We start from the raw sequence: 15000 nt of genomic DNA on the forward strand, positions 1-15000 counted from the left end.
TATCCCTGCTGGTTAATGGGGTCTATCCCTGCTGGTTAATCGGGTCTATCCCTGCTGGTTATTGCGGTCTATCCCTGCTGGTTAATGGGCGTCTATCCCTGCTGGTTAATGGGGTCTATCCCCTGCTGGTTATGGGGTCTATCCCTGCTGGTTAATGGGGGTCTATCCCTGCTGGTTAATGGGGTCTATCCCTGCTGGTTAATGGGGGTCTATCCCTGCTGGTTAATGGGGTCTATCCCTGCTGGTTAAACGGGGTCTATCCCTGCTGGTTAATCGGGTCTATTCCTGCTGGTTATTGCGGTCTATCCCTGCTGGTTAATGGGGGTCTATCCCTGCTGGTTAATCGGGTCTATTCCTGCTGGTTAATGGGGGTCTATCCCTGCTGGTTAATGGGGGTCTATCCCTGCTGGTTAATGGGGTCTATCCCTGCTGGTTAATGGGGGTCTATCCCTGCTGGTTAATGGGGTCTATCCCTGCTGGTTAACGGGGTCTATCCCTGCTGGTTAATGGGCGTCTATCCCTGCTGGTTAATGGGGTCTATCCCTGCTGGTTAATGGGGTCTATCCCTGCTGGTTATTGGTTGGAAAGTGTACACATGGCCATTATGTGTTTGTTTTTGCAGTTTACGGCCTGCTGTTTGGAACAGAAGGAGGACCAGCAGAAAAGGTAAACAGCTGAGGGTCACGCTGACTCAGGGCAAAGGTCATAGAGATTAACCTCAAAGCAACTTCCAGCTCTGAATGGAGGGAGAACGAAGGCAATTCCTGCTGGTTAATGGGAAATATTCCTGCTGGTTAATGGGGATATTCCTGCTGGTTAATGGGGGTTATTCCTGTTGGTTAATGGAGGATATTCCTGCTGGTTAATGGGAGATATTCCTGCTGGTTAATGGGGCTACTCCTGCTGGTTAATGGGGGTTATTCCTGCTGGTTAATGGGGTTATTCCTGATGGTTTGTGAGGGCTGGTTAATTGGAGGTATTCCTGCTGGTTAATGGGGTTATTCCTGCTGGTTAATGGGTTATTCCTGCTGGTTAATGGGGTTATTCCTGCTGGTTAATTGGGATATTCCTGCTGGTTAATGGGGTTATTCCTGCTGGTTAATGGGAGATATTCCTGCTGGTTAATGGGGGCTACTCCTGCTGGTTAATGGGGTTATTCCTGCTGGTTAATGGGAATTATTCCTGCTGGTGGGGGTGGAGCCAACAGTGGGTAGGACAATAAATCCTAACCCCACCCACCCCGTGCTGGCCATGTGCCAGGTGTGAATGGGGCAGACAGTGAGGTACGGGGAGGGACCCGGAGATACTACAGGAGGTAAACACTTGTGGGTATCTGTGTCACACTGAGACTGAGACCCACTGGACTGGGACAGGGAGAGGGATAGGCAGGGAGTGTTCCTGTCCAATCTCTCACCTCATTACTCACTGCACCCTCTCTTCCAGGTGAAAAGTAACTAAACATCCAGGCAGCTGTCAGAGAGGCGCTGACGAACTGTCGGTACGTATAAAGGGGGAGCTTTAACCACAGTTCCTGTTTGTGAGTGCTGTGCTGTGCTGCTCCCACTGAGGACACCACTGATACTGAACAGAGAGAGGGAGACAGTGCTACCGAGCAGAAAACTCAAAAAAAAGGATCATGCCGTAAGGTTGAGTGAAATAGGGATTGATCGGAAGGGTGAGGGGGGTAACAAATTAAAAATATTATATATGAATGCACGCATCAGAAATAAAGTGGATGAGTTTGAGGCTCTTTTGGAAATTGGCAGATACGATATTGTGGGGATAACTGAGACGTGGCTTCAAGTGGACAGGGCCTGGGGAAATGAATATTCAAGGCCACACGTACTATCGTAAGGACAGACTGACGGGCAGAGGGGGTGGGGTGGCCATGTTGGTGAGGGAGGATATTCAGTCCCTTGCATGGGGGGGACCTAGAATCAGGGGATGTAGAGTCAGTGTGGATAGAGCTGAGAAATTCGAAGGGTAAAAAGATCCTCTTGGGGGGGGTTATCTACAGGCCCCCAAACAGTAGTCTGGATGTAGGGTGTAAGTTGAATCAGGAGCTGAAATTGGCCTGTCACAAAGATGTTACTACAGTTATGGGGGATTTCAACATGCAGGTAGACTGGGTGAATCAGGATGGTATCGGGCCTCAAGAAAGGGAGTTTGTGGAGTGCCTCAGAGATGGATTCTTAGAACAGCTGGTGCTGGAGCCGACCAGGGAGAAGGCAATTCTGGATCTGGTATTGTGTAACGAACCAGAATTGGTCAGAGACCTCGAAGTGAAGGAGCCATTAGGAAGTAGTGACCATAATACAATAAGCTTCAATCTGCAATTTGAGAGGGAGAGGGTACAATCGGAAGTCACAATATTTCTGTTGAATAAAGGGAACTATGGAGCTATGAGGGAGGAGCTGGCCAAAGTTCAATAGTGCAATACCTTAGCAGGGATGACAGTGGAGGGAACCAGGGCAGGTATTTCTGGGTATAATGTAGATGATGCAGGATCAGTTCATTCCAAAACGGAAGAAAGATCCTATGAGGAGGCAGAGGTGGCTGTGGCTGACGAGGGAAGTTAAGAAACATATAAAGTTAAAAGAGAAACATAGCAAAGATAAGCGGGAAAACGGAGGACTGGGAAGCTTTTAAAGAACAACAGAGGATTACTAAGAAGGAAATACACAGAGAAAAAATGAGGTACGAAGGTAAACTGGCCAATAATATTAAGGAGGATAGTAAAAACTTTTTTAGGTATGTGAAAGGGAAAAAATGGTTAAGACTAAAATTAGGTCCTTGAAGAGAGAAACAGAGGAATATATTACGGGGAACAAAGAAATGGCAGAAGAATTGAATTGGTACTTCAGATCTGTGTTCACTGGGGAAGACACAAGCAATCTCCCTGAGGTAACAGTGGCTGAAGGACTGGAACTTAAGGGAATTTATATTTGCCAGGAATTGGTGTTGGAGAGACTGTTAGGTCTGAAGGTTGATAAGTCTCCGGGACCTGATGGCCTGCATCCCAGGGGTACTGAAGGAGGTGGCTCGAGAAATCGTGGATGCATTGGTGATTATTTTCCAGAGTTCAATAGATTTGGGATCAGCTCCTTCAGATCAGAGCCACTTTTTAAGAAAGGTGAGAGAGAGAAAGCAGGAAATTAGAGACCAGTTAGCCTGACCTCAGTGTTGGGAAAGGTGCTGGAGTCTATTATAAAGGATGAAATTATGACACATCTGGATAGTAGTAACAGGATAGGTCAGAGTCAGCATGGATTTATGAAGGGGAAATCATGCTTGACTAATCTTCTGGAATTTTTGAAGATGTAACTCTGAAGATGGACGAGGGAGATCCAGTAGATGTAGTGTACCTGGACTTTCAGAAAGCTTTTGATAAAGTCTCACATAGGAGGTTAGTGAGTAAAATTAGGGCACATGGTATTGGGGCAAAGTACTAACTTGGATTGAAAGTTGATTGGCTGATAGGAAACAAAGTGTAGTGATAAACGGCTCCATTTCGGAATGACAGGCAGTGACCAGTGGGGTATCGCAGGGATCAATACTGGGACCGCAGCTTTTTTACAATATATGTTAATGATATCGAAGATGGTATTAGTGATAACATTAGCAAATTTGCTGATGGTACAAAGCTGGGTGGCAGGGTGAAACGTGAGGAGGATGTTAGGAGATTACAGGGTGACCTGGACAAGTTAGGTGAGTGGTCAGATACATGGCAGATGCAGTTTAATGTGGATAAATGTATGGTTATCCACTTTGGTGGCAAGAACAGGAAGGCAGATTACTACCTAAATGGAATCAATTTAGGTAAAGGGGCAATACAGAGAGATCTGGGTGTTCTTGTACACCAGTCAATGAAGGTAAGCATGCAGGTACAGCAGGTAGTGAAGAAGGCTAATAGCATGCTGGCCTTCATAACAAGAGGGATTGAGTTATAGAAGCAAAGAGGTTCTTCTGCAGCTGTACAGGGTCCTGGTGAGACCACACCTGGAGTACTGTGTACAGTTCTGGTCTCCAAATTTGAGGAAAGACATTCTGGCTATTGAGGGAGTGCAGCGTAGGTTCACGAGGTCAATTACTGGAATGGTGGGACTACCTTACGCTGAAAGACTGGAGCGACTGGGCTTGTATACCCTTGAGTTTAGAAGACTGAGAGGGGATCTGATTGAGACATGTAAGATTATTAAAGGATTGGACACTCTGGAGGCAGGAAACATGTTTCCGCTGATGGGTGAGTACCGAACCAGAGGACACAGCTTAAAAATACGGGGTAGACCATTTAGGACAGAGATGATGAGAAACTTCTTCACCCAGAGAGTGGTGGCTGTGTGGAATGCTCTGCCCCAGAGGGCAGTGGAGGCCCAGTCTCTGGATTCATTTAAGAAAGAGTTGGATAGAGCTCTCAATGATAGTGGAATCAAGGGTTATGGAGAGAAGGCAGGAACAGGATACTGATTGAGAATGATCAGCCATGATCATAATTAATGGTGGTGCAGGCTCGAAGGGCAGAATGGCCTACTCCTGTACCTATTATCTATTGACTGTGGTGAGGAGAGAGCAGGTGAGGAGAGATTTACTGTAGTCACGTTTACCTAAGTACAGGGAAAAGTTGTGTTTTGGGAGCAGTACAGGCAGATCATAGAAACGGGGCCGTACAGGTGATCGGGTGATGGGACAGAGTCAGGGGTACAGGCAGATCATAGAAACGGGGCCGTACAGGTGATCGGGTGATGGGACAGAGTCAGGGGTACAGGCAGATCATAGAAACGAGGCCGTATAGGTGATCGGGTACTGAGACAGAGTCAGGGGTACAGGCAGATCATAGAAACGGGGCCGTACAGGTGATCGGGTACTGAGACAGAGTCAGGGGTACAGGCAGATCATAGAAACGGGGCCGTACAGGTGATCGGGTACTGGGATAGAGCCAGGGGTACAGGCAGATCATAGAAACGGGGCCGTATGGGTGATCGGGTACTGGGATAGAGCCAGGGGTACAGGCAGATCATAGAAACGGGGCCGTACGGGTGATCGGGTGATGGGACAGAGTCAGGGGTACAGGCAGATCATAGAAACGGGGCCGTACAGGTGATCGGGTGATGGGACAGAGTCAGGGGTACAGGCAGATCATAGAAACGAGGCCGTATAGGTGGATCGGGTACTGAGGACAGAGTCAGGGGTACAGGCAGATCATAGAAACGGGGCCGTACAGGTGATCGGGTGATGGGACAGAGTCAGGGGTACAGGCAGATCATAGAAACGGGGCCGTACAGGTGATCGGGTGATGGACAGAGTCAGGGGTACAGGCAGATCATAGAAACGAGGCCGTACCGGTGATCGGGTACTGGGACAGAGTCAGGGGTACAGGCAGATCATAGAAACGGGGCCGTACGGGTGATCGGGTGATGGGACAGAGTCAGGGGTACAGGCAGGTCATAGAAACGGGGCCGTACGGGTGATCGGGTGATGGGACAGAGTCAGGGGTACAGGCAGATCATAGAAACGGGGCCGTACAGGTGATTGGGTGATGGGACAGAGTCAGGGGTACAGGCAGGTCATAGAAACGGGGCCGTACGGGTGATCGGGTGATGGGACAGAGTCAGGGGTACAGGCAGATCATAGAAACGGGGCCGTACAGGTGATCGGGTGATGGGACAGAGTCAGGGGTACAGGCAGGTCATAGAAACGGGGCCGTACGGGTGTTCGGGTGATGGGACAGAGTCAGGGGTACAGGCAGATCATAGAAACGGGCCGTACGGGTGATCGGGTGATGGGACAGAGTCAGGGGTACAGGCAGATCATAGAAACGGGGCCGTACGGGTGATCGGGTGATGGGACAGAGTCAGGGGTACAGGCAGATCATAGAAACGGGGCCGTACGGGTGATCGGGTGATGGGACAGAATCAGGGGTACAGGCAGATCATAGAAACGGGGCCGTACGGGTGATCAGGTGATGGGACAGAGTCAGGGGTACAGGCAGATCATAGAAACGAGGCCGTACGGGTGATCGGGTGATGGGACAGAGTCAGGGGTACCGGCAGATCATAGAAACGGGGCCGTACAGGTGATCGGGTGATGGGACAGAGTCAGGGGTACAGGCAGATCATAGAAACGGGGCCGTACGGGTGATCGGGTGATGGGACAGAATCAGGGGTACAGGCAGATCGTAGAAACGGGGCCGTACGGGTGATCGGGTGATGGGACAGAGTCAGGGGTACAGGCAGGTCGTAGAAACGGGGCCGTACGGGTGATCGGGTGATGGGACAGAGTCAGGGGTACAGGCAGATCATAGAAATGGGGCTGTACAGGTGATCGGGTGATGGGACAGAGTCAGGGGTACAGGCAGATCATAGAAACGAGGCCGTACGGGTGATGGGACAGAGTCAGGGGTACAGGCAGATCATAGAAACGAGGCCGTACGGGTGATCGGGTGATGGGACAGAGTCAGGGGTACAGGCAGATCATAGAAATGGGGCTGTACAGGTGATCGGGTGATGGGACAGAGTCAGGGGTACAGGCAGATCATAGAAACGAGGCCGTACGGGTGATCGGGTGATGGGACAGAGTCAGGGGTACAGGCAGATCATAGAAACGGGGCCGTACGGGTGATGGGACAGAGTCAGGGGTACAGGCAGATCATAGAAACAGGGCCGTACAGGTGATCGGGTGATGGGACAGAGCCAGGGGTACAGGCAGATCATAGAAACGGGCCGTACAGGTGATCGGGTGATGGGACAGAGTCAGGGGTACAGGCAGGTCGTAGAAGCGGGGCCGTACGGGTGATCGGGTGATGGGACAGAGTCAGGGGTACAGGCAGGTCGTAGAAACGGGGCCGTACAGGTGATCGGGTGATGGGACAGAGTCAGGGGTACAGGCAGATCATAGAAACGGGGCCGTACGGGTGATCGGGTGATGGGACAGAGTCAGGGGTACAGGCAGATCATAGAAACGGGGCCGTACGGGTGATCGGGTGATGGGACAGAGTCAGGGGTACAGGCAGGTCGTAGAAGCGGGGCCATACGGGTGATCGGGTGATGGGAGAGAGTCAGGGGTACAGGCAGATCGTAGAAACGGGGCCGTACAGGTGATCGGGTGATGGGACAGAGTCAGGGGTACAGGCAGATCATAGAAACGGGGCCGTACAGGTGATCGGGTGATGGGACAGAGTCAGGGGTACAGGCAGATCATAGAAACGGGGCCGTACGGGTGATCGGGTGATGGGACAGAGTCAGGGGTACAGGCAGATCATAGAAACAGGGCCGTACAGGTGATCGGGTGATGGGACAGAGTCAGGGGTACAGGCAGATCATAGAAACGGGGCCGTACGGGTGATCGGGTGATGGGACAGAGTCAGGGGTACAGGGTTACATTGCACGGGAGGTGCACTAAAGCAAGATCCATGTTTGTTTTGAAATTAATCAGTGTAATAACGGCTGTTCCTGAACCTGCTGGTGCGTGTGTTCGACGTTCCGTACCTTCTGCCTGATGTAACAGGGAGGAGAACATTCCCGGGGTGGGGTCTTTGATGATGTTGGCAGCCTTTCCCCGTCAGTGAGCTGTGTAACTGGGGTCTGTGGTGGGAAGGTGGCCTCCTGTGCTGGTCTGGGCTGTGCCCACCACCCTCTGTCGTTTCTCACAGTCCCTGGGCAGAGCAGGTGCCGTCCCAGACTGTAACACACCCGGACAGTCCCCTCCCAATGGTGCATCTGTCGGAGTTGGTGAGGGGGCCGTATGGATCATACTGAAGGGCCTGGGTCCTCCTGAGGAAGAAGAGGCGTTGTTGTGCCTTCGTAACATCTCCATGGGTAATCCAGGACAGGCTGTTGGTTATTGTCACTCGGAGGAAGTTGACACTGTCCACCCTCTCCACCTCTGCTTCCCAAGACTTTGGTTGCAGACCTAATTGAACAATTCGTGAATAATGAAACAGCTAAAATATGAAACCCCAAACTGTGAGTAAGGGCAAGATCCAACCCTTGGCTGGTGGGGAATGGTGTAAGGTGGCTAATTCTAAACTGAGATGCTCATCCTCCAGTCTGCTTCAGACTTTGTTGGAACAAATGACTGTTTCTTTTCCCAAGAGTGATGATTACAATCTGCAGATTTCTCTGTGAAACTTGTGGCAGTTGTTCTTGGGCTAAACTATTTCTATTTCTGTTCTAGATGAATCAGTGACGGGCGGAGAGAAGGTGGGGGTTCCGCTGATCCTCTCAGGTCTGACCAGCTGACTTTCGGTGATGCGGCAGCACTCCCAAGTTTTTCCAGTTTCGTTTTGTGTGTGTTTTCTTTAATCTGCGTGCTTTTGCGAGCAGCTTGGTAGACATGTTAGGCAGTTTCTGAACAGATCATGTAAATAATTATCTGAAATCTGCATTGAAGATTGAAATTACTGGTTAAAAATCATTCGGTGGGGGGGGGGGTCTCAGTCGTCACTCTCTTTCTCCTCTGCTTTGAAAACACTCTGTTGGGAAGGTAACGTTTCTATACATTCTAGTGACACTGTAAACATACAGTAGGAATATTGCCCTGAGATCTCGGTTTATATTATAGAGACATGGTAAACACACAGTGGGAATATCACCCTGTGATCTCTCTGTTACAGAGACTCTGTAAACATACAGTGGGAATGTTGCCCTGAGATCTGTTACAGAGACACTGTAAATATACAGCAGGAATATGTGCATATGATGGAGACTCTGTATAAACACACAGTGGGATGACTTTGTCTGGTTCTTTCCAGTGAACTCAGGGAAAACTATTTGAAGGAGACTGCACTAATGGTAATCGTGCTGTTCAGATCCTTGGTAAGATGTGCTTATCGACGAGCACTCTATCCCCTTCACCTTTGGATTGTGGGTCATTTTGTGACCAATGTGGAGCAGAGAGCTGCCTTATGGAATCCCCCCCTTTGTGTGGCGAGGAGGGAGGATAATGGGAAGGGTGCACTGGCCTCTCGAGACCCTCTCGAGACCCTCTGGAGACCCTCTCCCTACCAGCAGGACGCTGTGTACTGTTCCACATCAGAGCAGGTCAGGTCGCTGCATTCTGGAGACATTCAAACCACAGATCGAATTCGGTCATGTGTCGTGGAGAAAGACAGTTCTCTTCTTCTGGGTCATGACTGTAAGTATCCAGATCCCAAAGCAGCTCTGTCCATCTCAACGTTGGCCTCCCCCCTCTAGGTGGGAGGGGGGGGTACAATGCCATTTGCCCCCAGTGTTTCCCCTTTCTACAGCTGAACATTGACAACAGTTGTTTTTGAACAATCCACGCAGTCCCTTTCTCCCACTGCTGTCATAATCTCCCCCTTTTCACATTGTTTCAGTTCTCTCCTGGCTTTCTACAGTCTAAGATGGTCATTTTCTCTTTATTCACTCGGAGGATGCGTGTGTCGATGACTGGGCCCAGCATTTACTGCCCCTGTCCCTAGTTGCCCCCCCGCTTGAGAAGGTGGGGGTGAGCTGCATTTACTGCCCCTGACCCTAGTTGCCCCCCCCCCCTGAGAAGGAGGGGGTGAGCTGCATTTCCTGCCCCCTGTCCCTAGTTGCCCCCCCTTGAGAAGGTGGGGGTGAGCTGCATTTCCTGCCCCTGTCCCTAGTTGCCCCCCCCCTTGAGAAGGTGGGGGTGAGCTGCCTTCTTGAACCGCTGCAGTCCATGTGCTGTGGGTAGACCCACAATGTCCCTTAGGGAGGGAATTCCAGGATTGGGACCCAGCCACACTGAAGGAACGGCCGATATATTTCCAAGTCGGGATGGGGAGGGGCTCGGAGGGGAACTTGCAGGGGGTGGGGTTCCCATGGATCTGCTGCCCCTTGTCCTTCTGGATGGAAGTGGCCGTGGGTTTGGGAGGTGCTGCCTGAGCAGTTGGTCAGGCCTTCCCACATAAATTGATCAGACATGGACTTGCGTCTTCAGTTGTTGTTTGAATCTCTCCCCGCCACCTGTTTTTGACAATCGCACCAGGAAAGGCCATTCAGCCCCTCGACTCTGACCCACCCTGTGATTAGAGCTGTATAATTCAATCAACCTGCCTCATCTAGAAACATAGAAGACAGGAGCAGGTAGAGGCCACTCAACCCTTTGAGCTCTGCTATCCAATACGATCATGACTGATAACTGAGCTCAATATCCCAATCCCACCCTTCCCCCATATCCCTTGATCCCTACAGACTCTCTGGGGGAGGACATTCCTCCTCAGCTCAGTCTGACACGGCCCACCGTGCTTCCTTCAGCTGTGACCACCCCCTCCAGGTCTTCACTGCCCAGTCATGTCAGGAACCCCCTGCCTGTGTTCACTCCTGTTAGCATTATGAGAGAATGAGAGAAAATCCATTTCACTGAATTTGCCTTTTCCAAGGGTGTGTTCATCGATATTGGAAGTTACTGTTCTGGAGTTAAATAACCCATTATTCTTTTACGTTTTACAATAGTTATACCAATTCTGGGTTTATTGTATTTGAAATACAGAGTAAGAATAAAGTATGTTTTGCTTAAAGCCGAGTGATGTAACCAATCGAATGACATCTGGAACACTGCACCTTACAAATGCCTTTAAATAAGGTGAAGGTTGGGATCATTTACATTTGAGGGGGGAGGAGTGGGGGGGGGTTTGGTCTGCTCTCTAACACACTGGGGGCTCCTGTCAGTAATATTAGGATCTGAGCATGACCTTTTACCCATGCCCTTTACCTACCCTCACACCCCAAGGCCTTGTGATCACATGGGCATAGCCAGACCATTCTCATCCCCTGACAGCCCCATGAGCAGATTCTCAATTCTCCCCAACTCACCCCTTTGTCTACCTGCTCACTGTTTGCGCGCTCTCTCTCTCTCTCGGGAGTAAATCTCCACCCATCGTTCACTTCCCACCTCCAATTCCCAGGATAAATACCACCTTTTCCTAGCGACAGTCACCCAAATATTGGTTCTGCTCTCTCTCCACTGATGTTGCCAGACCTGCTGAGTTTCTCCAGCTATTTCTGTTTTGGTTGAGGAGGTGACTTTTTAGTTCAGTGACATCCCCCTCATTGATGTTGAAGAAACTCTAACCTCACAATCATACATCAGTTCCAACAGGTTAAATCCAGTTGGTCCGATAGGGAAATCCCTGATATCAAACAGTCAGAAATGTAATCCTTTTCCCAAATCCTGTTGGTAACTGAGTCAGTGTGCCCTAACCATGGGAAGCTAAGTCTGATGGCACCTCTAACAAAGCTCCTTGTGTTTACAGCTGGTACACAGTTAACTTGAACAGTTTTATACCCAAACTGCTCATGGCTTGCTGGAAATGTTCAGATAACCAGTCTGAATATAGTTGTAACTTCATCCCAATGGTCGTCCGTATCAATCAAAAACCACACAAAGTTTCTGCCATGACCCCAGCTCTAATTGTGTTGAAAAGACTAGTTTCTAGAAATTGGATTTAGACTGATGACCTGCTTTCGTTTCTGGATGTGGTCTTACATAATTGAGGGCAGCACGGAGGCTCAGTGGTTAGCACTGCTCCCTCACAACGCCAGGTTCGATCCCATCCTCAGGCAGACAGATTGTCTGTCTGGAGTTTGCATGTTCTCCCCGTGTCTGCGCGGGTTTCCTCCCACAGTCCAAACATGTGCAGGTCAGGTGAATTGGCCATGCTAAGCTGTACATAGTGTTAGGTGCATTAGTCAGGGGTAAATGTGGGGGAATGGGTCTGGGTGGGTAACTCTTCAGAGGGTTGGTGTGGACTTGTTGGGCTGAAGAGCCTGTTTCCATAACGTAGGGAATCTAATCCACTAATGCTAGACTGAGTAGTCCTTTAGAATCGACAAGAGGTAGCAAAGCTGCTTGTCTGATTACATAGAGTCATAGAGATGTACAGCTTGGAAACAGACCCTTCGGTCCAACCTGTCCATGCCGACCAGATATCCTAAATTAATCTAGTCCCACCTGCCAGCACCCGGCCCATATCCCTCCAAACCCTTCCTATTCATAAACCCATCCAAATGCCTTTTAAATGTTGTAATTGTACCAGCCTCCACCACATCGTCTGGCAGCTCATTCCATACACGTACCACCCTCTGGGTGAAAAAGTTGCCCCTTAGGTCTCTTTTATATCTTTCCCCTCTCACCCTTAACCTATGCCCTCTAGTTCTGGACTCCCCGACCCCAGGGAAAAGACTTTGTCTATTTATCCTATCCATGCCCCTCATAATTTTGTAAACCTCTATAAGGTCACCCCTCAGCCTCCGATGCTCCAGGGAAAACAGCCCCAGCCTGTTCAGCCTCTCCCTGTAGCTCAAATCCTCCAATCCTCTGAACCCTTTGAAATTTCACAACATCCTTCAGGTCGGAAGGAGACCAGAATTGCATAAAATATTCCAACAGTGGCCGACCCAATGTCTTGTACAGCCGCAACATGACCTCCCAACTCCTATACAATAAAGGAAAGCATACCAAACGCCTTCTTCACTATCCTATCTACCTGCGACTCCACTTTCAAGGAGCTATGACCCTGCACTCCAAGGTCTCTTTGTTCAGGAACACTCCCTAGGACCTTACCATTAAGTGTATAAGTCCTGCCCTGATTTATCTAAATTAAACTTCATTTGCCACTCCTCAACCAATTGGATCTTAGTCCCATTGTATTCTTGAGATAAACTTCTCACTGCCCACTACACGACCAATGTTGGTGTCAGCTGTAAACTTACTGACATACCTCCTGGTCACAGGCCTCCAGTCTGAAAAATAACCCTCTACCACCATCCTCTGACTTGTACTTCGAGTCAGTTTTGTATCCAAATGGCTTGTTCTCCCTGTATTCATGTGATCTAACTTTGCTAACCAGTCTACCATGGGGAAACCTTGTCAAACGCCTCATGGGACGACTAAATAATGAGCAGTGAATATAGCAGATCAGACTAATCTGCAATGTTCCATTATGAGTCCAGAAGGTTTGCCAGGAGTGTGGGTGGTAACACAGGAACATTTACAACAATAGCAGGAAAACGTTCAGCAACTGGAATATTTCCAGTGGGAGTTGGAGGAATTGTAGATTCCCCGCAGTGTGGAAACAGGCCCTTCGGCCCAACAAGCTCATACCGACCCTCTGAAGAGCACCCCACCCAGCCCCATTCCCCTAACCATTCAGGGGAGTTCGGGTACCAATGCCTTTGTGAGGTGAACCTGTAAAATAGTTAGAAATACGATTCCTCTGATAAATACTACCAATGTTAGGAAGCAGAGTCGATGTGTCACTTAACCACGTTGAAAGGGTATCATCAGAGGGAAGAAGATAAGGAGGAGCAAGTGTCTGAGGTGGGGTAGTGGAGGGTGACAGACATGCTGGGATCGAGGACAGAGGGGAAACTCCTAAAACACACCTCACTAACACAGAGGTACGGGGACAGTGTCGGTCTTTTTTGCAGACAGAGCGTAGGTGCTCGGTGGAGGGGTCCACCGGTAGACTGACCCTGAGCTTTCAGATCCCAGCCACTTTAACCCCCCTGCCCCACCCCTGTTCCCTGGCTAACAGCACTGTCCCATGCTTATTGCAGTGCTCCAGTGAAGCTCAGTGTAAGCTGGAAGAACAACATCTCATTTCCTGTTTGGGGGAACCTCGCAGCCTTCAGGACTCAATACTGAGATCAATAAATTGAGGGCTTGAGCTCTCCCATGTCCTTAGCCCAAGCCCTACACATCAAGCTTTGATATCACACACTGTCGAGAGTTCGGTGCTGGAAAAGCACAGCAGGTCAGGCAGCATCCAAGGAGCAGGAGAATCAACGTTTCGGGCAAAAGCCCTTCCTCAGGAATGAGGCTGGGAGCCTCGGGGGGGTGGGGGTGGGGGGGGAGGAGAGATAAATGGGATGGGGGTGGGGCTGGGAGAAGGTAGCTGAGAGCGGGATAGGTGGATGGAGGTGGGGGTAAGGGTGATAGGTCAGAGAGGAGAGTGGAGTGGATAGATGGGAAGGGAGATAGGCAGGTAGGACAGGTCATAGGACGGTGCTGAGATGGAAGGTTGGAATGGAGGTAAGGTGGGGGAAGGGGAAATGAGGAAGCTGTTGAAGTCCACATTGATACCATGGGGTTGAAGTGTTCCGAGGCGGAAGATGAGGCGTTCTTCCTCCAGGCGTCTGGTGGTGAGGGAGCGGCGGTGAAGGAGGCCCAGGACCTCCATGTCCTCGGCAGAGTGGGAGGGGGAGTTGAAATGTTGGGCCACGGGGCGGTTTGGTTGATTGGTGCGGGTGTCCCGGAGATGTTCCCTAAAGCGCTCTGCTAGGAGGCGCCCAGTCTCCCCAATGTAGAGGAGACCACATCGGGAGCAACGGATACAATAAATGATATTAGTGGATGTGCAGGTAAAACTTTGATGGATGTGGAAGGCTCCTTTAGGGCCTTGGATAGAGGTGAGGGAGGAGGTGTGGGCACAGGTTTTACAGTTCCTGCGGTGGCAGGGGAAGGTGCCAGGACGGGAGGGTGGGTTGTTTGGGGGCGTGGACCTGATCAGGTAGTCGCGGAGGGAACGGTCTTTGCGGAAGGTGGAAAGGGGTGGGGAGGGAAATATATCCCTGGTGGTAGGGTCTGTTTGGAGGTGGTGGAAATGTCTGGATGATTTGGTTTTTGCGAAGGTTGGTAGGGTGGAAGGTGAGCACCAGGGGCGTTCTGTCCTTGTTACGGTTGGAGGGGTGGGGTCTGAGGGCGGAGGTGTGAGATGTGGACGAGATGCGTTGGAGGGCATCTTTAACCATGTGGGAAGGGAAATTGCGGTCTCTAAAGAAGGAGGCCATCTGGTGTGTTCTGTGGTGGAACTGGTCCTCCTGGGAGCAGATACGAAGGAGACGGAGGAATTGGGAATACGGGATGGCATTTTTGCAGGAGATAGGGTGAGAAGAGGTGCAATCCAGGTAGCTGTGGGAGTCGGTGGGTTTGTAAAAAATGTTGATGTCAAGTTGGTCGTCATTAATGGAGATGGAGAGGTCCAGGAAGGGGAGGGAGGTGTCAGAGATGGTC

General features: G+C 50.3%; 1 protein-coding gene and 1 long non-coding RNA gene across 4 annotated transcripts in view; one reads left to right on the forward strand and one right to left on the reverse strand.

Annotated features, from left to right (window-relative positions):
* The window catches only part of LOC140455173 (uncharacterized), a 459457-nt gene that overhangs the window by 76504 nt on the left and 367953 nt on the right, over positions 1 to 15000 (reverse strand). The gene's annotated exons all lie outside the window — the stretch shown is intronic.
* Positions 621 to 10504, forward strand: LOC140455177 (uncharacterized). The gene is made up of 3 exons (XR_011952789.1): positions 621 to 666; positions 1444 to 1498; positions 8173 to 10504. It is a non-coding gene; the product is annotated as an uncharacterized lncRNA (long non-coding RNA).

Source organism: Chiloscyllium punctatum, chromosome 30 (assembly GCF_047496795.1).
Source record: "Chiloscyllium punctatum isolate Juve2018m chromosome 30, sChiPun1.3, whole genome shotgun sequence".
Lineage (NCBI taxonomy): Eukaryota > Metazoa > Chordata > Chondrichthyes > Orectolobiformes > Hemiscylliidae > Chiloscyllium > Chiloscyllium punctatum.